Raw genomic sequence first — 15,735 nt, 5'->3', positions numbered from 1 at the left:
ACTTATTTTGGTACAATGAGATCAACGAACCTAGGGCTCTGATACCAACTTTGTCACGACCCATATCGTCGTGATTGACACCCACACAAACCCTCCGGTGGGAGAACTATTACTACAACCCAAACAAATAAATTTATGAAAACTAAGGTATTTAAAGATATAGATGCAGATTTAAATGACTATAAAAATAGAGTACCCGTAAACTCCAAGGTTTTATCAAACAACTAACCAACTAATGCGGAAAAACAACCATTAGAACCTGAAAGTCATTATACCAAAACTTTACTAATGACATGTCTAAGAACAAGGGGCACAACCCTAAAACTAAACAAATGCCTTAAACAAATAGTCTGAGTCCGAAAAGAATGGACTTAAACAAGAAAGATTCATGGCAGCCTGAAAGAACGGGCTCACCCTTGAATTTGGTCACGCTCAATAGTCACCTAGTTGAGGTTTATCAATAGTCGCCTGAAGATGCCCTGTACTCAACAAAGGACAAGCAAGTACAGTATCAGTACACAACAACATTGTACTAGTAGGATCACGTGGCTATCCCAATAAGTGAAACACATATAAGTAACCACAATCATTATAAAACAAGCATATATATTTTTTTAAAAATAAAATTACACAGTATAGCTGGGACGTGTTGTATTTATGAGATATAAAAAAAAGGAGGGGGCTGAAGCCTTACTTCCATTACAACACCACAGTGAGCTAGTCACCTCAGGAGCTAGAAGATCATAATCTCATAGAAGGATATAAATCTTCTGGTAGATTCAAATACATACAAATCAACTAACAAAAAAATTAGCCTTATCAAATTTTGTTCTAATACAAGGTATTTGACACTTATCCAAAAAGTATGCACCTTTAGCCATTTCAGGAAATTGTCTGAAAGATGTTAGAATCATCATTTGGTTTAGTCTAGCATCCCTTTTCACTAAAAAGTCTGCAACTTGATTTCTTTCTCTAAAACAGTGAGTCACTTGGGCATTCGATTGATCCACTATCTCAACGATATTATTGATGATTTGCCTGAGTTTGAGATTGTTGTTGCTCTTGTTGTTCACCATATTTACAATGATCATGGAGTCTAGCTCAAGAGTGAAATTAGTTAAGCCTTGTTGGCTACACCATTTTCCACCAAACTCAGCTGCCAATGCTTCTGCCATGTTGTTGTTGGTACATGCCACAGGAATCGAGAAGGCCATCACCATCTCTCCGTTGCTATTCCTTGCTATTCCAACAATCCCATCGCTTCCTGTCTCCCATAAAAAACTTCCATCGGTGTTAACTTTAATGGTGCCTATCTGAGGTGTGCTCCATTTGACTTGAGTCAATTTTTGTATTGGTTTGATCCCTTTTGCAATATCACAAAAATCAATCCACAATGTAATAGTATTAATCGAGGGGGGAAATTTTAGAAACAATGTTTCTAATACACCATATCACTTGGAACACCATTGTAGTATTATGAAATTTCCTTTGTGTTCCATATCGACAATGTAATGACCCGAAAGGTCATTTTGGTAATTTTTCGTGGAAATGACTATTTTTCCCTTTCGGTAGTTGCCCCGAGTTCCATGTTTTGTGGTTGTAAAGTTAGTTTGAGGAAAAGTTGGTAAAAAGTTGAGTTTTTGAGAAGTTAAGTTTTTATGAGTTAAAGTTGGTTAAAAAGTGATTTTTCTAGTTATTTGGAGTTTCGGGACTCGGATCGGATTTCCGTCGATTCCGATAGTTTTAGAATGTCGAAACGGGTCTGTGTGAAGTTACGGAGTTGAATTTGGAGTTGAAACGAAGAATTGAGGTCCTAAGTTGCTAAAGTTGTGAAATTTTGATAAAGAGTTGACTTTGGTCAACATATGAGATTCCGAGGCTCAGATTGAAATTCCGAGAGTACCGTTGGTTTCGGGAGGCGATTCTAAGTCTAGAATGAGTCTTGGTTGAATTTTTAGACGCTCCGTTTGAGTTTCAAATTTTTTTGGCGTTAAACTAGTTTCTTAGCATCTTATTGAATTTCGGGTCAAGGAGTCCTCGAATTCAAATTCCGACGGTTCCATTGAGTCCGGAACGTCGAATTTTGTGGGGGTACATATTTAGTTTGTGTGCACGAAATTCCGAACGAATCCCGATGGTCCAACGGGGACTTAAACTTTGGTGTTATTGTTGTTTCAGCTGCTGTGTTTTTTTAGCTGCAACAACTTTTTTTTTTGTTTTTTTTAAAGCCAAAATCAGTAGCTAAATTCCCACAACTTGAAAATACCCATTTCTCCATTTTTAGACTTTGAGAGCTCGAAAATAGGCGATTTCAAGTGGTTTTTCGCAAGGAATTCATTGGGTAAGTTATTTCCAACTTATATCTTTGATTTCCATCGATTATTTATGGATTTTAACATCAAAATTTGAGATCTCAACTGTAAAATTTGGGGTTTTTTGCCTAATTCGAATTTAATAGAAAATTTGAGTTTGTGAACTCATTTCAACTCCTTTTTCGAAACAGTTTTCACTATTGGATTCTAAATTTCTTGGGGAACATTTTTCACTAAAAATTTCCAGATTTCGAGAATATTTTTCGGAACGAGATTTTTTGACCATTTTACCCTTTTTCTCCAAATTTCACGATATTGGTGTTGTTAGATTCGTATTGATTGTGGGATTCCATTTATGAATAGATTGTGGTGATTTGGAGCGTGCTCGGAAGGGTAAAACTCATATTTGAGTTACTAGTTGAAGTGTTTTGAGGCAAGTGACTTCTAAACTTTGTTAAACTCTTAGACTACACATGACTACTTTCCTAATTTTGTTTGGGAGTAATGGGGATTGAGGATGGGTTTTATTTGTTGATTGAAATTGTTGTAATTGAAAGATGGGGAATAAAACGAGCTAAATGTGTTATATGTGACTTGAATTTGTTGAATAAGTCATGTGATAACTGATATTGAGGAGATAGAAGGGCATGAGTAGGCTATGATTGATACAGACATTGATGTTGAGACAGATGATGTGTGATACTATGATGTGGTCGTGATATGGTTGTGATTGAGACAGACGATGTGTAATACTATGATGTGGTCGTGATATGGTTGTGATTGAGACAGACGATGTGTAATACTATGATGTGGTCGTGATATGGTTGTGATTGAGACAAATGATGTGTAATACTATGATGTGATCGTGATATGATTGTGATTGATGACGTGTGGATATTCATTATTCATCCCATGTGTGAACTATCTGTTGCATGAGTTCTGAGACACTGATATGAGGATGGATGGATATGAGACACAGTTGAGACTAGCTCCGGCTAGCGATTTGGATGCCGATGGGATCTGGTTCCGGCGGTGATACATGGTCCATGTGTGGCCCCCATGGGTTCTGATTTGAGTATTCAGCGCGGTCTGATTACGTCAACAGATGTGTATCTTAGGACAGACATGCATCACGACTACATGACATCATTATTGCATTTGCATCGCATTTGACTTCATCTTTGTCTGTGGTGTGTGGATTTTTCCTATTTGCCCCTCTTCATGTGATATATGATCTATTTGCTCTTACATGAGGATATGAGGTTGATGTTGAGACACTGTTGAATATATCTGTTGATTATGAATTGTGTAGTATAGGTTGTTGGTTCGCTGTTAGAATGAAGTTTCGGTGGTTCGGTTGGGATTGAAAGGAGTTGTTTGTAGCTGCTAGTTTAGCTTAGTTTAGTGTTACTTGTGAGTACCTGTTGCTTTTGGTACTCACTTTTGCTTCTACACAGTTGTGTAGGTTGACAGCTCTATCATATCCGGCTTATTACTCATCTTCAGATTAGAGCTTCCAGACTTACTTGAGAGGTAGCGGTTCATTTCAGGCGTGCCCTCAAGTTATCTATATTTACTGTTCTGTTCTATTATAGAACTTTACTATGAGACTTGTATATTTTATTCAGATTCTGTATTAGAGGTTTGTACATGTGACAACCAATTCTGGGGTTATGTTGAGTTTATTTAAAGACTTCCGCTTATCTTTCTATCTTATTCTTGTTTTATAAATTCTGTATCGTCGGGTTTTTGGGTGTTAGGCTGACGTGTCCGGTGGGGTTTGGGCACGTGCCATCACATCTGGTTTTGGGGTGTGACAGACAAACACATTTTTGTTTCCATAATTCGTAGCATATGAAAATGGGTGTGATGTGCAAGATCCATATGTGGACATTGTTCATGGGTATTATGTCCTACCATTTCTTGAAGACACTTATAACAGACTCATTATTGTGAGTGATCCCAAGAGGATTTCCAATAGCGTTCCAGAGAAAAAAAACTGCTTCACTAGCAACAAATACATGTTGTAGTGTTTCTGATTGTGAGCTCCTGCAACAAAAGCAAGTTAAATGTCTGTTAATTCCAAACCTATGTAAAGTATCTTGAAAAGGCAATTTTTTAAAAATGATTTTCCAAGTAAAAAAGGAAACTTTGAAAGGGACTTTCGGGTGCCAAATCTTGTTCATGAATTCATTCTTTGGTTTGTGGGTTCTTAAAAGTTCCCAGGCAGCCTTGTTAGTAAAGAGACCATTGTCAGTAGAGTTTCACATCGGTTAGTCATTATCATCATTGTTGCCTATATGGATCCCCTTTATGTCGTTTATAAGCTGATCGGGAAAAGTTTGCCTCAACTTCACAAGATTCCAGCCACCATTAACAATGAATTGTTTCACAGAGATTTTAGCACTTTTTCCACGTCCAAGAGATAACTTGGCTAGAGCACCTTTGCCTGTCCAATTATCCCACCAAAAACTAGAACTCCCTGATTGAATAAAACAGGCATATACCGAACATATATTAGTCAACTATTACGAACAACGAACAGTTTCACAATTTTCACATATCACAGTTATATCAATTAGAGCAACATACCATCTTCCAATATAAATCATCATCAGATATGAACGAAATCATCACAAGTAGATACACAACACAATTCAATGGTCCTCTCACAGAACCCAATTCAATGGTCCTTTCATGGAACCCACCCAAACTGTTAGCATATCGGAACGTGGTACCCGATTCAATGTTTATGCCGGAACGTGGCAACCGATCCCATATTTATGCCAAAACGTGGCAACCGATCCTATGTTTATGCCGGAACATAACAATCGATCCCATGTTTATGCTGGAACGTGACAACCGATCCATTCAACAAACCACAATCACAATCACAATGTATATTCCCACAATCATACTACAAGAGGTGATTCATGGCATATAATTATTCAATTATCCTTATTTACGATCAGGGTGATCAATAACGCAACATTCACATACATACATGCATTATAATGAGCAATTACAAACATATATCACACCAACATGAAATCACAACCATCACCTACCTCGAATCCAAGCTTGAATCCCCTAAGGCACTTGAATCTTCCTTTTCCGAATTCTTTCCGCTTGTTCTAGGTCTACAACAACAATTTATACGCAAGGATCAACAATCAAGACCAAATTATCCGGATCATAATCAATAATATCAACCCTATTTTAAACCTTGATCCCCATACCCATATTAGGGCTTTTGCCACCATTAACTTCAGATCAAAACCTTTCCCCAATGATATTACCCAAGAAACTACGTTTTACGGATCAAAAAATGGATTCGGGGAGTTAAAACCTTACCTTTAGCCTCAAGAATGGTAAAAAAGGGTCAAGAACTCGTTTGGGGTTGTTCCTTAGCTCTTACAGTTGAAAAGTGCATAATAAAGACGTTTTGGGGTTTATTTATGACCTTAAGTCGCGTCAGACCTGCCACAACGGTCCTCACCCAGCTATAGCGACTCGGCCTTGGCGGCAGAAATCCCGCCGCAGCGGCTTGCCCGAAACCGGTGAGCTATTTTAATAATTCCATGACCCCCATCTCACAACACACCTTTAACCAGCGACGCTTAGAAAATATCGTTCACGCTAAGATTGATTTCGGGAATTCTACTCACTCGAATTCAATTCTGTAAAGTCGTACAGATTTCTTAACGACTTATCTAACCACTTATGTAATCAAAATCATAAGTCATTGTTACTAGATGTCCCTACACCTTAACGACTCTGATTTCATCCAAATCTAGACTAGGTTGGGAAATTCCAAGTTACTACTCAAAAGTTTTCTGGCCTCAATTCTTTCTCCATTGGCTTTTCTATAACGACGAGAATGGGTCGTTATAGTATAAATCCAGAATTTGTATTTACTTACCCTAGCTATTTGTATACGATTTGTTGATACATTTGATTTGTATAAGTTATGAAAAAATCATAATAAATTACCATGTTTGTATATTGATAAGTGAAATATACAAATGGAGTTTTGAAATATTCCTAAATGTATAAATACACAATTTGTATATACTTACTCTCTTTGTATATTGACAAGAGATATATACAAACAAAAATGCATATAGTAAACGAAACTATAGCTATGAAGCGTAATTAGACAAACTGTAGGTATGAAGCGTAACTAAGTTTAATCTCTTTGCTATTTATGAAATTTTCTCTAACTAGCACTATTAATGTCCCTAGTAATCATACATACAAGAGCTGATTCATTGCATAAATTATGGTACCCGTAAATTCAATGATTTAATTAATATTATATATATGCTGACATTCATGCTCTCAAAAGACTGAATAGTGCACTTTATTAAATATTGTTATTTTACTTAAATGAATAGGGATCAATTCTTACTTTAAACTTTTCTTTCCTCTCTTTTTTAATTGTGCACCCATATTCTAGAAGTTCTAGATCTGTCTCTACATACATACATATTCCTAATTGTCATGCATACTCTAACCATCAAACATACACACAACAGACATATATATACACGAACGAGATACAAGATGCATACACACAACATACACGTATATATTATTTATATTTCACGTCTATATTAAATATGTATGTATAGTCATGCGAATAACATATAATAATTTACATTCATCACACCTGACGTACAATCATTCCACTATCACCATCACCAAAAAAGAAGAAGAAGAGAGTTTTGCTAGGAAAAAATGTGTCCAAAAACATTGCCAAAGCAAGATCTATGCACTCTTCACCCTGAACTAGAACACTCAAACAATACCTCATCTAGAATGGTAAAAACGAAATTCATATTTGATTTTGATTTTAATAGGTAAAAAGACTAAATATATCCCTAAAATTTATTCATAAATATATTTTGAGACTATTCATACATTTGCTACTATTAAATTATTTCGTATTTACCTTTTTGACGTTAAGGAAATTCAACATTTATATTTGAGAAAACTTTAATAAAAATTGGCCGTGTGGGCGCAACAAGATAGAAGAATATAATCAAACACCTTTTCCGTTTCAGAATAAAATCATCATAGCTATTGGGGTATAGCATCTATGCATATATAATTTGACCAGACCACTTTTATATTTCATTATAATTAATTAAATATTTCACTTCGTCCACGTTGTATTTATTTTTTTTTAAAAAATCTATATATGCACACAATTCCCTTACAATGTAAAGTTTTTTTTTTGTTTTTTCTTTTACACTTTTGAGTGTGGGGTTATTGACTTGAAGTAAATTATATTTACTAGGTCACCAACCCATTTTGGTGTATAAACTTATAGTAATTGAGTTTACAAGTAATCTAATTATTTTGTATTGTCAAAATACAAAAGTTATGTACTAATATATATAGAAGATAGATTAAGGTGTTAAATGAATGAATTAAATTAAATTTGAATGGACCAAAATAAATTAAATAATGGGTTATAGTTTGACTCGCCCAAAGCCCCAAACTCATACCAAATTTTAATTAATTTATTTGTTTTCTTATAACTTTATAATTTCTTAATATATTTTTTATCAGCTATGATATTGTTAATATCAAATAAAACAAAGTCCTTTTAAAAATACAATTTTTTTCGTGAAACAATTGGACTATATATATTAATCCATCTTTTAGATGGATTAAAGTAGATGTAAGGTTTGATCACCTCTTCTAATTTAGATAATAAGAGAAAGAAAGCTAAGTTAATAAATAATTCCCAAAGTAGGGTTTATTATTTTTCTTATTCTTCACATTCCATTATATCTCCATGTAACTTTTTTTTTATAAATTTCCATGTAACTTAGAGGCAAGGTTTGATATCCCTCTTGAATTCTTTTGCTTAAATATTTTATTGTTGAAGAAATCAAGAAATTTTTGAATTCATCTTTTCTAACTCTTTGATTGAAATTGTATTAACATTCATTATTTAAAAACTAAAATTAGCTAAAACTTCGTTGATGGTCCGTCTTTGATTTACTCATAGCTAACAAAAATTTGTAGCAATGAATTTTACTGTTTAGCTATAAAATGTGTCCATTATTAAATCCAATTGGTTTTTAATAGTGAGTTCAATACTATAAAGCATAAGCTAAGTATCTAATAGCACTTTTTTGACCCTCAGAGAGTCAGAGAACATAAAATAAACAAAACTAAGAACTTGCAAAGAAGGAACTCATGTATATTTATATAGTAAATAAAAATAAATAATATAATAATATATACTCAACTCTACATTTCACAATCTTAATTAATGAAATTTTAGTTATTAAACACAAACAAATAACGTCTTAATCCGCCTTTTTTCTTTTTTCATATAAAAACATTACTACTTTTTCTTTTTTCCAAAATTTCAATCAAAATATATTTCTGAATATATATTTCATTTGAACATTTTTCAATGGAATAATAGTAAATTTTTTAGTAAATGCACTACATATAATGCGTTGTTAGTCCAAGGAATGAGGGCACCACCGAATAAAGAAAACCTAAAACAAATTTACTTCTACTTTTAAAAGAAAAAAATATTCTTTAACTTAAAAGTATTTTATTGGGAAAAGGGTCTAAAAAATACTTTAACTTTGGTCGAAATTGTTGTTACGATACCAAACTTTATGGAAGACCTTTTACCCCCTGCACTATTTAATAGTGTATTTTAAAGGTATATATATGCCCACGTGGACACATTACTATTTAAAATGATGCAATATTTATGATGTCCACGTAGACACATATATACCTTTAAAATACACTATTAAATAGTACATGGGGGTAAAGAGGTCCTTTCCAAAGTTTGGTATCGTAATAACAATTTCGACCAAAGTTAAAATATTTTTCAGACCCTTTTCCCTATTTTATTTGTAAAAACAAATATTTACCACAAAAAATATTGTTTTTTTTTTGGCGTTTTAAGATCATAAAAAAAAATTCATGATTATGGACGTTCTTTGTGTGTACATATATTTTTCTGAATTTTGGCTAGTCAAATAACTTGGTGATTAATACACAAAGTGCACAAATGTCATTTTTTTAAACGTTTAATCAAAGAGGATATCGATATACTCTTTTTCACACCAAAATATTACTCCATTAATATTGAAGGGATATGAAATACAAACATTTTAATTCAAAATACATGAAACTTATTATTAAAATACTATAGATCGATATTAAATTTCGATCCGTGATATATATATATATATATATATATATTAATTAGTTCTAGGTAACACGCTACATGTCTTGTATTTACGACCATTAAAGGCCGTCTTATCCCAACACCATTGGCATAGAGTAAATCCACCACTGCAATCACTATCAGAATAGCAAGAATTAGAACATCCTCCCAAAATAATATTAATATAGAAAAATAGCTTCATTTTCAGTATTGTTCCTTCTGCGTTGATTTGCAAGTCTCGTAGAGCCATCACTTGCAAATTTGACGTTCCAAACACATCAACTGTATATATTCACTTTCAAGAGGACATAGAATATATATATTCGTCCAACTTGCCCGTAATATGTGGACCAAAATAGTAGTAGTAGGATCTTTACACGATATAATTACTACTAAAGCTCGAATATTAGTCTATGATGCTTACTGAGTACTAGTGATTTTGTACTCACTCGATACTTGTTATATCTTTTCTGATGTAGATCCTGATACTAATAACACTCGTTGATCCTAATAATACTTTTTACGTAATTTAGAATTTTATTTCAAATTTTTTTTGAAGATCTCACACGCAAAATTCTGGTCAAACTTAAACTGTTTGACTCTCGAAAAATGAAATATGTCATATAATTGGGACAGAGGGAGTAATAAAACTCTTGTACACGTGACACAAACTCTTAATTAAGATGGTTATGTTTATTATTTTGCCTTATATATATGAAATATCAGGATTTGGTACTAGTTGCATTATCGTTCAACTTACCGCTGAATTTATTTTATGAGCTTATATATATCATGAAAGGGGATAGACGACTTACCAATCAGGAGATATGATAGGTGTCATTATGATTCGATTTTGAATCATGACAATTTTTTTATTTGAAATTTCATCATATATTTTATTGTTTTTATTAATGGCACATATCATATAAAAAATTATTATTATCGTAAGGAAAATGACCATGATTATTAACTTTAATTTTTTTTTTCCTTCAGAGTTTGCTTGCGACAGTATTATTTACGTCTGATCAATATATGCATAACTGAAATAATATGAATGCATATTATTAGTTATATATATATATATATATATTACTCCTTATTAGAAGTGAGAGTTGAGGCGTACCAACACTGCACTATTAAATTGTACAAAAGGGATCATGAATTGTACTATATATGTTTGGCCTACTTTATTGTTGAATCAACATATGGATTGCATGTGTTTCAATATTTTAGATACAAATAATTCCCTACAATTTTCAATGTCTTCACTATTCCAATTCTCTCTTTTTTTATGTTCATAATTCTTTCATAAAATTCATTTTTTTCTGATTTTATATTCAACTGGCTTCTACAATTTTCTACCCTATGCTCTGTTTGTTAAGTTTGATAAGTTTGCTCCCCTGATTCTTTGTGCTTTTCCTTATCTAGTGTTTAGGTTTCCAGTTCTAGATTTCCTTGATTTTGAAATTTATGTTGTTTTGAATAATTTCTTGCTACATTTGTACATGCATGCTTGAAATTTTATCTAATTTTGACATGCATTTAAAAGGAAATAACTAGCTTCATGTTTGTTATTTCTGATCTCGGAAATTTAAACATAGGGAGATTGTGGATGTCATACCTCTTTTCTTTTTGAGAATTCTTATATTTGCATCATGTAAACTGAGTGAAGACTCTTCTAACAAAAGTTTATAACTGAGTTCCCCACAATACATGTCACGATCCAGACCATCGTGATTGACACCCACACTAACCCTTCGGTGGGAAAACCATTACTACAATCCAAACTAAGCAACTAATTCAAAACTAAAGCATTTAAGTTACGGAAGCAAGTTAAATACTAAGAAAGGAAATAGGGAGTTCCCATAAACTCCAACAAAAGTCTAACAACGAACTAAACAATGCAGAAGAAATAATCTAGAACCTGAAAGTCAATGTACCAAAACATCTGAAGTTCACCATAAGTCTAAACAAGAATGGATACAACCCCAAACTAATGAACTAATAACTAACTAGAAAAGTCTAAGTCCGAAATGGTGGACATAGACGAAAGAGAATCCATGGCAGCCCAGAAGAATTGGCTCACCCTTGAATTCGAACGATCACTGATCTTCTAAGTGAGGTCTGTGAATAGCCGCTTGAAGATGCCCTGTACTCAACAAGGAAAGAGCAAGTGCAGTATCAGTACACAACCACAATGTACTAGTAGGATCACACGGCTATCCCACTAAGTGCAACATATATAAGTCATTACAACAATATAATCACATGCATTTATCAAACATATACAATATTATCAATATTTATGAACAACGAACAACTTCACAATTCTCAAGATACACAATTATGAGAAGTCATTGGTCTCCTCATGGAACCCATATCCAAACAGTTAGTATACCAGAACGTGGCACCCGATCCAATGTTTATGTCGAAACATGACAATCGATCCCATAATTATGCCGAAACGTGGCAACCGATCCCAATTAGTTATGTCGGAACGTGACTACCAATCCATTCAACACACCACAATCACAATCACAAGTATCTTCTCAAGTTCATGCCATTTAGTCATGATTCATGGCATTCATCATTCCTCTATCTCATTTACAACAAGTGTGATCAATAATACAACATTCACATACATACAAGTATCATAATGAAGCAAGAGCAAACATAAATCACACAATCATAGAATCACAACCATCACCTACCTTGAAACAAGCTTGAAACCCTAAGAAGCTTGATCCTTCCCTTTTCGGATTTGATCCGCTTGTTCTTGGTCTATAAACAATCAATATAATACGGGAATCAATAGACACTCACTAATTACCCGGATTACTAACAATTCTATGAACCCTAGATCATACTCATGATCCCAAGTATCCAAACTAGGGCTTTTTCCACCATAGTTTCTAAATCAAAACCCTCCCCCATCGATAATTACCCATTCTATTACATTCTACATATCAAAAAACGGATTCGGGGAGTGAAAAGCTTACCTTTAGCCTCAAGAATGGTTGAAAACTGTCAAGAGTCGCCTGGGGTTCGTTCCTTAGCTCTAAATATTGAAAAGTACATAATAAGGTCGTTTAGGGGTTTCTTTATGACTTTAAGTCACGTCTGGCCCGCCACAACGACCCTCACTTCGCTTCAACGACACCGCCAGAGTGACAAAAACCATTGCCAAAGCGACTTGCACAAAACAGTGAGCTATTTTAATAATTCTAAGACCCCCATTTCACAACACACCTTTAACCAACTACACTTAGAAAATACCGTTCACGCTAAGATCGATTTTGGGAGTTCTACTCACCCGAATTCAATTTCGTAAAGTCGTACGGATTCCTTAACGACTTATCTAACTACTCATGTAATCAAAATCATAATTAACTCATCTGATTGTTACCAGATTTCCCTACACCTTAATAACTCTGATTTCGTTCAAATATGGACTAGGTTGAGAAATTTCAAGTTACTACAAAAAAGTTTTTCGACCCAAAATTTTTCTCTGTTGGCTTTTCTATAACAACGGAACCCGTTCATTACAATACATAATATTACATTCAGTTCTAATGCTCACTGTGTTCATTGTGTTGTGAATGTGAAGGGTAAGAGAAACACTAATACTACCTCCTTTTACATTTGGAGATGGTGGAAGGTGTTGAGTTGAAACCTCAAAAGGTCTATATATATTTCAATCTGCGAAGTCTTAGAAATATTTGTTGTAAGAGAGTGACTTTTAATGTCATGTGATTGTATATTAGATCTCGACAATCTATTTGCGTAGACTAATAAAAAAATATCAATGAGTACGTATCTTATCCTTAAGAAATAATGTATTTTTTTACGATCCGACATGGGTGCGACAAAATATTTGAAGAGTTTGAACAACTTAGTCGGCAATTGTATTTTAGAATGGATAGAATAGTAAACATATATTGATTGTCACTCCCCGAGCCTACACTCTGGGCGGGACTGACACTCGAAGGCCATTATTGGCCCCAAGAAAACCCTTGGCCTGGCTTACTTAACTCAGCGGAAGACTTAAAGCATTAATACAAGGATTAAAATGCACTTACTCAACTATTTAAAAGATAACTTAGAACTTTTTTAAAGATAAAACATTCAACTTAGCTAAAATGGCAACTCAAGTCTTAGTACATAATAAATGACAATGTAAAGACAATTGACTGCTAATTGTCTATCTATGAAGCCTCTAATAACTGAGATGGATGTCGGGACAAAACCCCCGATCATCCTAACAACTGAAAATAAAACTTGAAACAATGAAAAGAAGTCCTCCGGAATGCAAGGAGGCTCACCAACTGACTCTGAACTGCTTACTGGATCAACGGTGCGCTGGATGTTGATCTTGGTTACCTGCGTATGCATCATAAGATGATGCAGGCCAACTGGCATCAGTACATTGAATGTACGAGTATGCGAGTTGGAATGCTGAATATAACATAGGCTTGAAAAGATTTTGAAAGAAACACTTACCTTGGCTCTTCTCAACTCATGAATACTTAACTGAGCTCATTTCATTATAAAGCAGTTTAAACCAAGTGCAATATAAAGAAAAAGGAAAACTGTTTAAAACATTATGTCAACTCATAATCATAATATCATAAAAGACATACCATGCTCTTTCTCAAAGTCTATTTGTGCAATGCATGAATGAAGTCCCATACCCCCATTCATACTAAGTAGAACCCCTTGAGGAACCATGCATTTATTGTTGTGGGAGTTTCTCTAACCGACAACCATCACTTAAGAGCTATAGTGATGATACAACAATCTACCTCACGCTGCCAGCGCATCCTATACCCGGCCAAAGGTGTAGGACCTGAACTACTAAATGGATCCACTAGTCTATATGGAAAAGATTCATCTAAAAAGTATGACCCTTTTCTACCCATGATGGTTACATGGTTTATGGAGACGTGAGTTATCTGAACTCAAACTCGTCCCCATATCAGTGTTCAATACTACTCCCAAAATATGATACTAGCTCTTTATGTTTAAAACATATTTCTTTCTGTGATTTGAGATAATTGCTCAAAACTTAGCTCAAAGGCTATCTTGGAAATCAAAGTTTTCCCTCTTGCTTAATTATGAAAGCATTTACTCTTTTCTGAAAACTAGCTCAAAGGCTCTTTGGAATTCAAGGTTTTCCTTTCTTGTTTAAATGTGAAAACATTTTAAATCTCTTTGGGAATCTTAGTCCCCATATAATTTTGAAGAAAAGAACTTTAACTTTACTCTTTACTGAACTCAAAACTTAAGTCTTAAGTTAAAACGTTTGCAAAAGACTTTTGGAAAACATTGAAGGACTTCCCTTAACTTGACTCTTAACTGGTCCTTGAATTGAATTATGGATTCAAGGATCGTGATTTATGATTGGAAAGATCTCATGATGTTTAAGAATGATTTTAGATAGCTAAACATGAGAAATGACCGAAAATCAATATTTAGTTTTGAAAACGACTTTTGAGGCAGAACGCTCCGTGACAACTCCGCTACGCGAAACGAAAATTCCCAGATCTGGGGAATGGCTCCGCGACGCTGAGGAAGTGTCAAATTTCGACCGACGAAATTTCTTCTTCGTTTTCCAGCTTTAAACCCTTTAAACCCCATGGGTTCTTTCACCAATTACTTGAATCGATTAAATGTTCAAAGTACATCATATTCTACTCAAAGTTGAACCTACAACTACAGATTCAGATCAATCAACTCCTCAACGAATTCAACGAAACAAAAATTTAATGGAACTTCAACAAACCCATCAAGAACTCAATTTCTAAGCTTTCAAGAACTTACATTCGCTGAAATAAATCATGATTGGCGTGTGTGAGAATTAACCCAATGCTATGTGATCTCACATACCTTGTAGGGATCACCCCTGACGAAATCCACAAGCAAATCACGACGATCTTGACGGATCTTGAACGTTCTTCTCCTTTCTCCTCTTTTCTCCTCTTCTTTTCTCTTCTCTCAAAACCCTAACTCTTTTTCCAAAAGCGTAAACTGACTAAGTTCAGTTTAGACCCCTAAGTAATTACCAAAAACGAATTAAAATAAAAGGGTAAGGAAAAGACCAAACTACCCTTCAAAAATCTTGATTTGGACTTTCCTTAATCCAACAATCCAACTTTCAAAGGGCATAACTTACTCATACGAACTCAGAATCGCGCAAACTCGGCGACGTTG

Source organism: Solanum verrucosum, unplaced genomic scaffold (assembly GCF_900185275.1).
Source record: "Solanum verrucosum unplaced genomic scaffold, falcon-dt-bn FXZP01000234.1, whole genome shotgun sequence".
NCBI lineage: Eukaryota > Viridiplantae > Streptophyta > Magnoliopsida > Solanales > Solanaceae > Solanum > Solanum verrucosum.
Note: the sequence above shows the minus strand (reverse complement) of the source record.